Genomic DNA, 15189 nt, shown 5'->3' with positions numbered 1-15189 from the left:
TTGGTCTATGTAGAAGTCCACTGACATTATTTCCTCAACCAACAACAGTTGTCATGGTTCAGATAAACATAATCTTAATCTATCATAATAATGTGGCTAATTGCATTATAACTGTCTATTATTGAAACAGAAATTTGCTAGTGGTTTGAAAATAATCAATCAGATTTGAACTGAGCCCTCATCTGCATCAAATCGTTCTAACTGGGGGCAAATGACAGGGTCGAGATGAAATTAAGATAAATTCTGAAAGAGACCTGGAGAGAGGGAGGGGCCTAACATCTCCTTGTGGATAGGCAGGGACCTGGATACTTGGATGCCCATTGTACAGATGCCATGAGAGGCCCCCTAAGGGTGAGTATGATGCTCAGGGTTGTAGAGTTGCTGAGTTGGAACTTGAACTCAGAGTGTCCTTCTCTAAGTCAGGATTCTAAAGGGACTGTGAAGAGAATGTGAAGAGAGAATATTCCCCTGGCTGGGTTGGGAGTGTACTTTGCAGAGTGTCCTTCTGCTACTTGGCGTTAATGTGAGGGCTCTACTTAATACAGGGAAAATGGAAGCGATCATTGCTCAACATCGGTCTGGTGGGGAAAGTGGGTGATGGGCATTGAGGAGGGCACCTGTTGGGATGAGCACTGGGTGTTGTATGGAAACCAATTTGACAATAAATTATATATAAAAAATAAATAAAATCTGTGACCTGATATGGGGGAAAGAAAAAAACAACACATGTCAGACTGGGTTTAAGGGACGGCCAGGGTTCATTCTCATTTCAAGGGAAGGAAAGGAAAGACCTTTATATGCACCTATAAATCCTGCCTTTTACAATTGCCTAATGGAATGAAGAAGTTAAAAGTAGCCAATGCCATTTTCTTACTGGATACAATTAGCTGATCAAATATGTCATCTTGCAGATTCAGCTGATTGAATTGAAGCTAGCATCCTGTTTAGCAAAATAAAATCTTGGTGAATGTAACTGATTCTTTTCTTCCGTTTTTGTAAATATCATGGCTTTTGCCTTTTCTAGTAATTAATCCTCTCAAGCTCCCATTTTAACTTGTCAAAAGCAGGCCCAGTTTTGGAGAAGGAGCTTAGTTAGTAGATCATTTGATGATCCCCAGCAGACAAGCTGCTGCTCATCCATGGCCTGGGCAGGGGTGCCTGGATGGCTCCATTGTTTGAGCATCCAACTCTTGATTTCAGCTCAGGTCATGATCTCATGGTTTGTGGGTTCAAGCCCCACACTAGACTCTGCTTTTACAGCATAGAGTCTGCTTGGGATTCTCTCTCCCTCTCTCTCTGGTCCTCCCTTGCTCTCTCTGTTTCTTTCTCTCTCTCAGAAAAAAAAAAAAAATTGCTAGGGCAGATTACCTGACTGCCCTCTGCCCTCTAGAATCTCCAGTGTTCTGTGGAACACATCCAAGAATCTGTATTTTTAACAAGTTCTCCAGATAATTTTGAAAGTCCTCTAGGTTTGGGGGCTAATGATCAAAGATTATGTTTCTAGAGACTTGCAATTCTTAGTATAATTTTCTCCCTAGCCTTTAACAGTCCTCTGAAAAAAACGTAAAAATCCTGGCTAAGTTAATACTGAAGGCTTTTCATCTTGTAGGGGTGAGCTGTGGGGCTGAGGAGGTGAGGCAGCTGAGAGAGAGTGAGGGTAGGAGGCAGAGGACGATGGTGGTGGTAAGGCCTGAGGAATGAAGACTCAGGAATCAAAGGGTCTGGAGTGGGGGTGGGTGGGGGAGAATAAAAGAGAGACTTGGTCTGTTGGACAAACGTGTTCAGGGCCAGCTCTGGATGAGTGAACACAGCTCATAACCTTTGCTCTCCTACTTCCTTTGAGATGAAGATGATAATAGTAAGTGGGGTAGAGGGTTGTTATGTTTTCAGAATTTATATGGTATTGTGGTTTTTATCCTCTTCTCAACCCAAGAAACCACATGAAATTGAGCAGTTACGTAAACTAACCAGTGGGTCTGAGTACTGAACACAGTTTTAGAATTTATTAGATGTGAAAATATCTGACTTCACCGTGAGGGGGCCACTTCGGCAAGTAGATGGTGGAAAGCTGAATGTTCCGGTTTGTTAGTCCTGTATTTTTCTTAAGGCTGAAGAAAGTAAATACACAATAATTGAGCATCTTCTGCGGACCTACGGGGAGTAGAGTCCTCACGTGATGTGTGGTGGGAGAAGTGGAGTCCTGGGTTCCTATGGAACTCCTCAGTGCCACCCGGGCTGGGGCTGTGAAGATGAATGTCGCCCCAGCACTGCCCATCCACCTGTGTGTGGCCAACAGCCCCCAAGCCCAACAACGAGCACTTCAGTCAATTGAAAAATATTGTCATTTGAAAAGAACTACTGGTACTTCTTGCTCAAGAATTAGAAAGAAAAAGGACCCCATTTTCACAAGTAGTTCAGCAATTTTTAGGTTGTCTGAGATTTTCTCCCCAAGCTTTAAGGCATTAGCTTCTCCTTGAATCGTGCCTTTTCCCTTTTTCTTAAGACTATGACATGTTAAACTGTGATTTACTCATCTCTGTAATTAGATGCAGTGATTAGAATCCTCTTTATCTTACTCTGCAGTTTTCCTTTATGGGGAATTATGAAAGAATAATAGGTAAAAAGTTCAGAATGGGGGAAAGAATAAACAGAATGCTGAATGGTAAAAGGAGACAGAATGCTGAATGGATAATAAAATATTTAGTGCTTTTCAATTAACTGTTCTCACGATTAGTACACTAGTATATTATATCATAAAAATCATGTCTATTAATTTTTTGCAGCCATTATCTTGACTGTGATTTACTCCCCTCAAATCATTAACAATGCCATTAAAAAGGTGGATGGAGATGAACGTCCTGGATAGAGTTCAGGGATGTAATGGGATTATTGTTCAGGGTCATGGAGAGATTGAAGACCAGCGAATAGAAGGAAGGGGGTCAGAGAGTGTGGAGTTGGTGAGGGGAGAGAGTAGAGGAAGAAGGTGCAGAGCCCCAGGGTTTGAGAGACAGCCGCCCACTTGGTGCCAGAGTTGGGGAGGAGTGCCTTAGATGAGGCGATGTTGTCATCACCCCTGGAAGATGCAGGCTGAGGGAGCCCAGTGACTGGGAGAGCATGGGCTTTCCTTCCTGTGGAATTTCACACGCACAGAGAGGAGAAGATAAATATGTGTGTGTACAAGAGTCCCCAGGGTCCCATCGGAGGCAATGGAGCGTTCTTGTTCCAGGTTATGCTGGTGGTTTGAGAGCAGCATTTCCATCCAGCCAAAGAAAGGGCCATGACTCTTCATAAATAGTTCTCTTCTTGGGAAAATGAGATAAGCTGTAGAATCAGAAAAGTGTTAGTCAAGTAGACCAGGGAAGACTGAGGCTCTGTGGACTTGTACTACAGCTGTGCATTTTGAGAAGTTTGCTCGTGGGAACACCTGTCCATCGTTTTCTTTACCTGCCTGGGTGTCTACCTTCAAGTAATCAGTTAATCAATATTCAGTTTATCAGTCTGTTCTTGGTTCTGCATCTTTAGAGTCTTGAAATATCTTTTGGCTATATTTAAAGATAGGAATTTTATTAGTATAAAATACAATGTTTGCAAGATTTTATTCTTTTTTATTTCACACCCCCTCCTGCCCCCCCCCCCCCAACTTATCACTAGCACCTGGGACAATCACAAGGCCTTTGTGAATATAGAATCTATTTTAATTCAGGGTCTGAAATTCTAATTTTCTATCTGGGCTGCTTGGAGTGTACATTGGAGATGGGCCAGATTCTCCTTTATATTTATATCGTGTGAGTCAGTGGTAGAGGCCAGAGTCAGAAGCCTCTGGTTTTTAAATTTTAAATGTTTTTTTTCCAAGTGGTTTGGCCACAAGACATGTCCTCCTAAAGCAAGTTAATCTGTCATAGTCAATCAGACAGCATTTTTAGTAGCTTAGTAGTATACTTATGAGTTAATATCATTTAGAAGTTGTTCATTATAACTAGGAAACAACATTTCTCTAACAGCCCTGGAAGGTAATATAGCTGGTCATGGTCTGATCTTGAAAGATGTCACTGAAACCTCACGAAATCTTGAAAACAAAGTTTAATAACAATATTTTATTATATATATATCTTAATGTTTATTTTTTGAGAGAGCACAACTGGAGGAGGGGCAGAGAGAGGGGGATAGAGGATCTGAAGTGGGCTCCACATGGACAGGCTGACAGCAGCCAGCCAGATGTGGGGCTCAAACTCATGAATCGTGAGATTATGACCCAAGCCGAAGTCAGATGCTCAACCTACTGAGCCACTGGGTGCCCCAATTATAACAGTTTAGATCCCAGAGTTCAGGTGTCACATTTTTTTAGATTACTGTCTTCTTAATTCCCATTATGAGATTTTATGTATAAATATATAATAATTTGTTATATATTTAAATGTATAATTTATATTTTGATAGATAAAATTATATCATAATATATATTTCGTAAATATTATAGATAAATAATATTTAATAAATTATATTTATGTGTATGTATATGAGTAAGATATATTATCCACTATGTGTGTGTATGTATATATATATTTTATATATACATATATATTTTTAATATATACATATATATATGAACAAGCTCATAATAAAAACCTGTGTGTCAGATTTCTAGATATATAAGCCTTAGTGAGACCGAGCACCTTTTTACTAGAACTAGGCACTCTGGGATCATCTTTATCACCTCCTCCCCTGTTCTCTGTTCCCTCCTCTTTTTTTTCTTTTTTTTTCTTCTCTTTTCTCCTTCCCCCTCCGCTTCCTGCTTCTTTTTTTCTCTGGTGCAATTAAAACAAATCTCAAGAGCTAACTCTGCACCTCAGAGCTTCTCTGGCATTACTGAATGATGCGTGGCCAGCTCAAAAATCTAACGCATCATTCCAACTAGTGTAACTTCCCAAACATGCAGCTACATGCTCCAAAGCAATGCTTAGCTGTTGTTAGCGTGCTGCCTCTGAACATTAAATATGCCAAATCCATGGTGTCTGTAGCTGTGAGGACGCGCCCAGAGATGCTACCAGTAGTCTGCTGTGATAAGCAGTCTTATTATATACTCTTGGCCCATAATGGTGACAGGTGACATTTTGCCTAAACAGTGTCAGGGGTAATCCATCACTGGTTACCCCTAATCACTATCTGCCTTTCTATGGGGATCATGTCCTTTCAATACCATTCAGAACGTGCCTTAGCTAATGTAATTTCTGGCTCTGAGATATATCAGGGGAGACAAAGTCTAGATCACTCACCATAGGAAACCAGAGGAGCGTATTTTGCATTAGCAAAACGTGGATGCTTACATAGATGTCACCTAACATAGGTCTCCAGTGTGGTCCCATTTACATGTCTACTATAATTGCCCTATGTTCTCATATTCTCAGCTTTAAAATCATCAATAAAAAATGAATTAAATAACACTGTTTTCTTTTAGCCCAGGGTGCACTGCCCAAATCACCCCTCAGAACAAACACTGCCCTTCACCCTGCTGTCCAGACTTTTGACCCCTGACCCATCACAGACAAGTCCCTCAACAGGAATTGCCCTTGACTGAAGGCAGTTTCCTTACTGAAGTTGGTCCCCAACTCTGGAGGTGGGGAGGGTGAGGGAAGCTCACATTCAACGATGGGTGTCTAGAGAGGGTTCAAAGGTCTGGCCCCCTCACCTCCACTGGGACGACTCTATAAGTTTATCCCAGTCACAGAGCTTCCTATAGGATCAGCTGATGCCCTGTGTGTCTTGAGGCTGCGCTTGCAAAGCAAGCACACACTTATATTATTTGTTGGGGTCACATGGCAGGAGGCTTATGGAAATCACAGAGGACCCCTCAGCCCTGAGCCATCTTTGAAATGGCCATGCTTGTGATATGGGAAGATATTATTTTTATAGAAATTGGGAACTGAACCAAGTTTCTTATTACCACAGCATCTGCAGGTTGTTCTTTATCGGAAGCCACCAGTCCCTTCCCAACCACCTGAAAACACTTATCTGAGGCTATTTTCATGGCGTAACTGGTCCTGGTGGTAGAGTTAGTGCTACCATTTCTACCGTCATTACCATCCTGTTCTTCCACCCCAGGGGGACGGAGCCCCAGAGTAACTGAAATGGGCCTTTCTCTGAGAGGTTGGTGATTTCTTCGGCAGCCTGCCTGGCATGTGACATGGGAGCTTTCAGCATGGCAAGGAAGGGGAGAGGAGGGGCTGGAGGTGGCAGGTACAGATAGGTAGTCTGCCAGGAGCGGAGTTCAGAGATTTAGATCTTAGCCCGGCGTTGCTGCGTGGGCCTTGGCAAGCACTCCTCATTTTATCACACAGCACTCTACCTCCGTTTCTATAACCTCCTGCAGCCTTCCTCCCAAGCAGCGTGGGAAGACAAAAACAGCTGTGCACGTTAGCAGCTTCAGCTGTTCCCACAGCAGCGCTACGCTGCAATATCCCAGGGGTCATCAAATATTTAGGAGGATGTTGCAGACCTTTGTATCATGGCCAGAAATGCCATGTGCTCAGGTCTGGATTCCACTGGGTTCTTGTTCGCGTTAGCAGAAACTCGTGATGAAAAGGAAATGGCTCTTTTACCAAATTGCACCGCACTATAAGATCAACTGTGTCTTCATGCTCACCAGATACAGCTACAGCTTTTCAGTTTCTTGTTAGAGAAAATAACTAAGCGAGAACAATACTGGAATCAGAGTCTGTCCCAGATGCAAAACACTTTAGAATATTTATTTCTCATTATAATCTATTCATTAAATGTCATAGCCTGGCCCTCTGGGGAGAGTCACATACTACAACCCGTACTGGAGACGAGGTTGTGTATTTAAAGTCGGCCTTGGCTGATAAACGTGGAAAACTACAAGCTGCCTGAAAATTCCCTGGTGATGGTTGATGCTGGAGAATGCAGCTGGGGATGCTGAGAAGTATGTGCTATTACAGCAAAGTGTGGTCTAAATTTCCACTAAATATTTCCTTTCAGATGTGTGACTTCTTTGGGGGAGAGATATATAGCTCTTGTAATCAGGGACTAGAATACCCACTTTGGTAAAATTTGTTCTCAATTTAAAGTTGTTTTCTTTTTTTCTTAACACAGCTAAAATGGCTTTAGAGTTTTGTCTTTTTCTGGATGACTGCAAAGCCAATTTTTAGAGACCTGCATTGTAGCTTAATATTATGTCATTGGTTCAGTGTCAGCCAATGGGAAGATTAAGTGGATTTCCATATCCATAATGGCCATCTTCAGTCCAGTTCTAGTCAACATTTCCTTAATGACTGGAATGATGGAATAGGAATCTGTTCATTAATTTTGCCAATAAAAACAACTGGTGGGTGGCTTGTGTTTTAGACAGCCAGTCTTGAACTGTATTAAACAAAGAAGAAATGGATGATTAAAAACCATAGAAGTTTAGAGAGTGGTTACCAGGTAGTATTAGGGAGAACACTAAATTGCATAGCACAAAAGGGTACCTAGTTCCTGGGACATAGGCATTGTAGGCAATGACTTGAAGGCCATAACGGACCCCAAACCATAGCAAATGGAAAATCAAGATGTATATCTTGAAATAACCAAGTTAGCATCTACAATTCCAACACTGGGTCTTTTGACTGCTTCCTGGTTATGAAACATTTACTCTGCACTGGAGGTGGTGAAAATGGATCCCTTTGCAATTTTGATGAAGGCTGGTGTTGACTTTACAAAATCCAGATTGCAAAAAGCCCTGGAGTAATGGTTTCAGTGGGAAGAAAGGACCTAACTAGATATATGGATTTAGAGTAGAAAGCTGTCAACGCTCTCAATTGAGTCAAAAGATTCAGTTCCTGGCTCAGATTTGATTTAACTGGCTAAGTGACCTTGAACAAGTCCCCCAACATCTTGGGTCCTCTATTTCTTAGCCTGGAAATGAGGAGTTGTATTAGTACAGAGATTCTCAGTCTGTGGTCCTTAGAGAGTAACGGGAGACTGAACCATTTTCAGTGCTTAGAAAACCTAAAGAAATAGTCTATTTCCTAATAAGGAGGCCATATAGACTATTATTTAATTAACCCTGATGATAGATGAAAACTTTTGAAACATGAGTACACATAGGAAAAATAATAAAAGTCTTTTTCTTGGTAATCAAAAGGCAGGAAGCATTTCAGTCTCTAAACTAAGGCTTATGATGACCCTGGTTCCCAACAGAACTGAGAAACCCTGAAGACACTGCATTTGTATTGCATGAAGAGGGAGCCAGGGAAACATCTCTCGGGGGCAGGCTGGCTTTGGGTGCAAGATTAGAAGGCAGGCAGGAGGTATCACTAATACTAGCTATGTGACAGCCACTTATCTAAATGCATTATTTCATTTAATCCTCAAAACCAGGTACTGTTAATATCCCACCTTGAAGATGAGGAATCTGAAGCACAAAGGTAACACTTACTAAACTCTTTAAATGGTAGTTATTATCACTAACCATCTGGATTGTTCCCAGTGGCCATTAATCCCACAGAAATGAGAGGGGCTGGATAAAGAGAAGAAAAAAAAGGCTTCTCATCTTCAGGCTTCTTCGAGGAGAAAATTTATGGTCTCTGGACTAGAGGACCTATGTTCCAGGTAAGCCTCTGTGTGATCTTGGGTGAGTCATTTTACCTTTCTGAATCATAATTTCACACCATACTGCAAGATTATTGGGAAGACATAGAATAATGTATCTGCAAGTGCTTTTGGGGCCTAGGAGGTGATACACACGTGGGAGAATGAGGGATACCTGCCTCAGTGGAACTGCTCCCCAGTAGCATCAGTCAATCACTTAACAAACATTCATGGTATGCTCATTATGTGAAAGTAGAAGATTAGGTAACCCTTATCTCCTGTGTTGAGATGAAAAAGTGGTTAGTGGTTCTGTAGCTCTATTCCTTGCTCAGGTATTCTTGCTATAAAATAATATCTTTAGATAGCAATGTGTACCAAATTTGCAGTAACCCAGTGTCCTGCCGTTAGTTCACGGTCTTAGTTGGCGAGTGTCAACATTTCCTTGCTTCTACCCCATTACCTCCTAATGATGTGTGTTGTCATTGCTGCTTAGTGTTCAGCATCAATTTGTGACCTGCGGCCGATTTTATTCCATTCTTAGAGCTTATCATTCCCCTCCAGAAAATGAGATCAAATACTTCACATGACCGAGATCAAGACCAGTGAAAAGGTTTTGATGTCTCCCCGGGAGGTGGGATGGGCAGAGTCATTTGTCTATGCAGTTTCCTGTTCGTGCACAACCACCAGACGGGTGCGGAGAGGCATGCATTCATCTTGATAGGTGGATGTTGTTTCTGGTTGTGTGATAAGAGTGGATAGGATGGGAAGGCAAACCGTTCTCAGCCTTACACATGGAGAACATGGTCTGGTTTCAAATGAAATGCCCTCAGCTTTCTGCTGTGATAAATTATATCCATATAATGTCACCATCTCTCAGGTCATAGGTGATAAACTAATTAATGCTGTCTCAGTGGTGGAAACTCTATATTGAGCTCGGAATCCAGAAGTCTCTTGCTGGAAATAGAAAACCTCGTTAAGGGCTCTTTTTCTACAGTAGGCCGTGGATAGCTGGTATGTCATGCCAGATTGGCATGTCCAAGATCGGCTGGAGAGCGGGCTCTGGAGATGCTGGGATGTGATCATTCAGGGACAAAAAGGTTTAGTTTTAAAAAGGAGAACTCAGAGTGCCTGGGTGGCTCAGTCGGTTAACCATCCGACTCTTGATTTCGGCTAAGGTCATGATCTCACGGTTCTTGGGTTCAAGCCCCACATAGGGCTCTGTGCTGACCGAGTGGAGCCTGCTTGGGATTCTCTGTCTCTCCCTCTCTCTCTCTACCCCTCCCCTGCTCATTCTCTCTCTCTCTCTCTCTCAAAATAAATAAATAAACTTAAAAATATATAAAAAGGAGAACTGAAAATAGAGACCACAAAGATCCGGTGACTTTGAACATAAGTGCCTTTAAATTGAATGTAAATGTTAAAAGAAAATACAAATAAACATTCACCATTGAGTGGTTTACAAAGAGTGAACTCTTAACTGGGTGGGTTGAGAGGGAGCTGAGAACACAAAACGTATTTTTGTATGTTAACCTTTATGTTCATGATAGCATCTTGTGATTTTCTTTTAAATATATATTTTATTACAGATCTTAAGTACTTAGCTTACTTACTAAGTACTTAATTAGAAGTATTTCTTTTATCTTTTTGCATTTTTTATTGAAGTGTGGTTGATACATGTTATTATATCGGTTTCAGGTGTGCAATATAGTGATTTCACAATTGTGTAATTACAAAATACTCACCACGATAAGTATAGTTACCATTGTCACCATACAGTGTTATTACAATATTATTGATTATATTCTCCATGCTGTACTTTTCATTTTTGTGACGTATTTATTTGTAACTGGAAGTTTGTACCCCTTGATCCCCTTCACCTATTTTGCCTAGCCTACCATCCTCCTGCCCTCTGGCAACCACCAGTTTGTTCTCTGTATGTATGAATCTATCCCTGTTTGTTTGTTTGTTTGTTCAGTTGTTTTTTAGAATCCACGTATAAGTGGAATCATATGGTAGTTGTCTTCTTCTTTCTGACTTATTTTAATTGACATAATACCCTCTAGGTCCACCCATGTTGTTACAAATGACAAGACTTCATTTCTTTTTTATGGCTAAGTAGTAATACTCCAGTATACATATATATCACATCTTCTTTATCCCTTCATTTATCTGTGGACACTTAGGTTGCTTTCATATCTTGGTTATAGCAAATAATGCTAACACTTATCTTTTCAAATAAGCGTTTTTGTTTTCTTTGGGTAAAAACCTCATAGTAGGGTTATAGGATGATATGGCATTTCTATTTTTAATTTTTTGAGGAAACTCCATACTGTTCTCCACAATGGCTGCCCCAATTTATGTTCCCACCAACAGCACATAGGGCTCATTTTTCTACATCCTTGCCAATATTTGTTATCTTCTGGTTTTTTGATAATAGCAAAAATACTGCTATTGCCTGTTAATATCCATGGAACTTAGAGAAACATTCTATTCTCTACTCCTTTCAATATCCATAGTATCGTGTATGTGTCCTACTATGAAACTTTAAAATTTTGTAATTATTTCCATGGTTGTCATATTTCTTAGTGGAGAATGTATCTTTTAAAAAGGTTTTTTTTTTTTTAATGTTTATTTATGTTAGAGAGAGAACGAGAGGGAGAGGGAGAGCACCAGAGAGAGAGGGAGACAGAATCCGAAGCAGGCTCTAGGCTCTGAGCTGTTAGCACAGAGCTCGAGGCAGGGCTTGAACTCAAGAACTGTGAGATCATGACCCCCAATGAGCCGCCCAGGGGCCGCTAGTGGAGAATGTATCTTAATGCACGTGTGAGAGTTTTGGATCTATATGAGAGACCCAATTTTGCATTATGGTTCTGACAAGATGCAGGACCTTGGGCAACTCACTTTACCTTTCCCCAAGCCTCTGTCTCTTCTGATAAAAAGCTGGTAATAATATGTATCTCCAACTCTTGAAAGAAAGAAATAATATAGCATCTGTAAAAGCACCTGGCACAGGGGCCAAAAGATATTGTTTCTTTTTTACATCTATTTTTCTTAGCTTCTTAAGTTGTAGAACCAAGTTTTGTGTTTCCTTTAATTCATCATAGAATATTTATTGGGTACTCAAAAATACTATTAAATGAGAGAATCTATTCTATGTTAATACCAAAGACATAAAAATGCCACTTTATTGCCTTTTTAACTTACCTTTATTCTGGGGCAGTTGATTATTTTCCCTTGATAATTCTGTTTTACAACTTATATCTCTCTTCTGCACAGAGTAACATTTGATAGGTACTGCTACAGGGAGGATTAGTTGCTCGTCCAGTTATGAATCTCATTTAAGTTTATACTGCCTTGTTACTTTGGCTCAAGCCAATTCCAAATCTGTAGAGAAAGAGTAATGCTATATATATACATCCTTTAGCAAAATTGTTCTTTATGACAATTATATTCTTGATGGGAAGATAGGCAAAAATATATGCCCAATGAATGACTAAGTTTATGCAGTAAGTTCCCGTGAGAGCCCTGTTCCATTTTCCCGGGCTTCGTTGTTCTCGGTAACCATTGTCTCTTGCCATTAACAATCTCTTTAAATGATGTATGGGGGCTGGGGAAAAAAAGGAATAGGGCATGAAAATATTCTGAAGAATTTTTCAGAAAGAGTTAGGCTAACAGGCCAAGAACCTTGGCATTAGTTTGGCTCTTAAAGGTCTAAAGAAGAGATGCACATCAGCAAACATCATGGGTGAGAAATTAATCATAAGGCTATGTGGGGGTGCTGAGCAGCTCCAGGAACCCTTTGGGTACTTATACAGTTGCTTCGTATCCCAGTGGTAATGTCACCGGAGTTCAGCAGGACTTTCCCTAGTCTTGGGAACCTGCTTCCTCTCAATCATCTGACATTTATCCTGCCTAAGAAGTGGGCTCTGATTGGATATGTTTGCCATTATACAACAGCTTTCCTGGAGGGCACAGTTTTCTAGAAGTTGTCCGGAGTTGTTTGGTGTCTCCAGTGTCTGCCATATTCTCTGACTTGAGAATAATCACTTTGGAAATGGGAATAGGGATTTGGGAGCCTTGTAGGTGGTTGGAGCCATGAAAAGGAAATAGTATGAACAGAGGCAAAAATTGCTGCATGGAGCATGTTTGGGGGGACATCAAACAGTTCATGTTGGTTAGTGAAGTGTTTCTCAGTTAGGGGTCTGTGAACTTCTAAGGGGCCATGAAGGTGTTGTTAGGGCAGCTGTGAGTTCTCTTTATGCATTAATATAACTTTAGTTTAATTGCAATAATAGCCTTAAAATAATGAACATAAGCATGTATTTGACCAGCGATGTGGCCACCTTATATATAATCTGCACTGAGCAATGTATACCATATTCATGGTGGTGTGAGTTTAATTAGAACATCATGATTGAACACACAAAATTGATGTTATTTGAATTTTATTGGTTTTGTAAGATTATTTGTATTTAATTCATAAATAATTTTTGGTTTGTAGTGGTTTAAAAGCTAAGAGAATGGGTTGCCTTGGTTGCTCAGTGGGTTGAGCATCCAACTTCAGCTCAGGTCATGATCTCATGGTTTGTGAGTTTGAGCCCTGTATTGGGCTTGCAGCTGTCAATGCAGAACCTGCTTCAGATCCTCTGTCTCTCTCTCTCTCTCTCTCTGCACCTCTCCCACTCATACACTCTCTCTCACACACACACAAAAAAAAACATTAAAAAACTTAATTTAAAAAAGTAAAATCTATGAGCATAAGGAGGTTTTTTATTTTTATTTCTTACTAAGTTTTTGTTCACATTTGATAACATTGTAATGAAATGATTTAATTCAACACTGGGCACCTGAAAGAGTATATTAAATGGGGCCCATGTTCATTAAGAGTACACTTATCATGATGAGCACTGGGTGATGGATGTATGGAATTGTTGAATATAGTACAATATAGTGATATTGTACACCTGAAACTAATTAACATTGTATGTTCAGTATACTGGAATGTTAAAAAAGGGTCCGTATTTTACTCATATTTGAAAAACAATTGGCTAGAGTAGGAGTTGTCAAACTCTGTGAAGAGTCAGATAGTAAATATTTTAGGATTTGCAGATCAAGAGGCAGAACTGAGGGCATTATATTGGTGCTTATATAATAAAAAAGCAAATTTCCAGATTAAAAAAAATTTTTAATTAAACAAAATTTAAGTTTATTTATTTGGAGAGAGAGAATGAGAGAGCATGAGTGGGGTAGTGGCAGAGAGAGAGAGAGAAGGAGAGAGAATTCCAAGCAGGCTCCACACTGTCGGTGCAGAGCCAATGTGAGGCTCAAACTCATGAACCATGAGATCATGACCTGAGCTGAAATCAAGAGTCGGATGCTTAACCTACTGAGCCACCCTCATGCCCCTCCACAGGTTTTTTTTTTTTTTATTGATGAAATACAAACACCAATGCTGTTGCTACTGCTGCTGATAATGATGGTAATAATATCCGAATACATTTTTTTTTTTTTTGTAATATAGGCCTACTAATGAAAAGAATGAAATTTCTCTTTTGGGGAGGATAACATCTCATTTAATTGGGGTCCAAAGTTAGTGTTCCCTGTCATCAAATAGATTATAAACATTCATCTGTAAAAACAATTGTGAGCTTGCATGTTGTACAGAAACAGCCAGCAGGCCAGATTTGACCTGTGGGCCAAGTTTGTTGACATCTGAGTAAAGTATAAGGTATGTGTTGTGGGTGGAGAAATTTAGTCAACCTCTCCACACTTATTTTGTCTTCTGGAAGCTCTTCTATAAACTGGGGGCATTAAAAGTAGCAACCTTTATGGGATATTGTAAAGATTACGTGTGATAATTCATAAGAAGTACCTTGATCCCTGTCTTATCATCATCCTTACATTTCAGAGAATATTTTATACTTACTTTGGAAAGTAATATAGGTCACTGGAGGATTTTGAACAGGAAATAAGCAACACTGGAGCTGCACTTTGGAAGAGTCATCTGGCAACAGCGTGAGGGATGGATCAAGGCTGGGGCAGGAGGACAGTGAGGAGGCAGCTAAAATAGCTCTCAATCCTATCATGGCTTCTTGATACTTTTATCCATGTCGGTTTTATCTACCCCAAGTGAGGGGCTGTGGGGGGGAAGAAACTAATTGTGGTAGACAGAGTAATGGTTCCAAAGATGCCCTTACTGTAATCTATGAAACCTGTGAATATGTTACCTTACATGGAAAAAGAGACTTTACTGATGTGATTAAAGTTAAGTACCTTGAGATGGGGAGAATGTCCTGGATTATTAGGCCCAGTCTAATCACATGAGTCCTTAAAATCAGAGAAACTTTCCCTGCTGTAGAAAACCAGAAGTAGCAATGTGAGAAAGTCTTGGCCCACCATTGCTGGCTTTGAAGATGGAGGAAGGGGACCATGAGCCAAGGAAGGTAAGCAGCTTCTAGATGCCAGAAAAGGCAAGGAAATGCATTTTCCCTAAGAGCTCCCTAGAAAGGAATATAGTCCTGCCAATACCTTGATGTTAACCCTGTGGGATTTGTGTTGGATATCTCAACTATAGAACTATAAGATAATAAATAATGTTGTTTAAGC

The 15189-nt window shown here is 40.3% G+C and overlaps 1 long non-coding RNA gene across 3 annotated transcripts in view; it reads left to right on the top strand.

Moving 5' to 3' along the window:
* The window catches only part of LOC111561878, a 172635-nt gene that overhangs the window by 149793 nt on the left and 7653 nt on the right, over window positions 1-15189 (top strand). For all 3 annotated transcript variants that reach the window (XR_006583338.1, XR_006583341.1, XR_006583340.1), the window contains one exon: window positions 8483-8604. This is a non-coding gene — a long non-coding RNA (uncharacterized LOC111561878). The remainder of the gene's footprint in view (window positions 1-8482; window positions 8605-15189) is intronic.

Source organism: Felis catus, chromosome C1, assembly GCF_018350175.1.
Source record: "Felis catus isolate Fca126 chromosome C1, F.catus_Fca126_mat1.0, whole genome shotgun sequence".
Classification (NCBI taxonomy): Eukaryota; Metazoa; Chordata; class Mammalia; order Carnivora; family Felidae; genus Felis; species Felis catus.
This window is presented reverse-complemented; position numbering and strand designations above follow the sequence as displayed.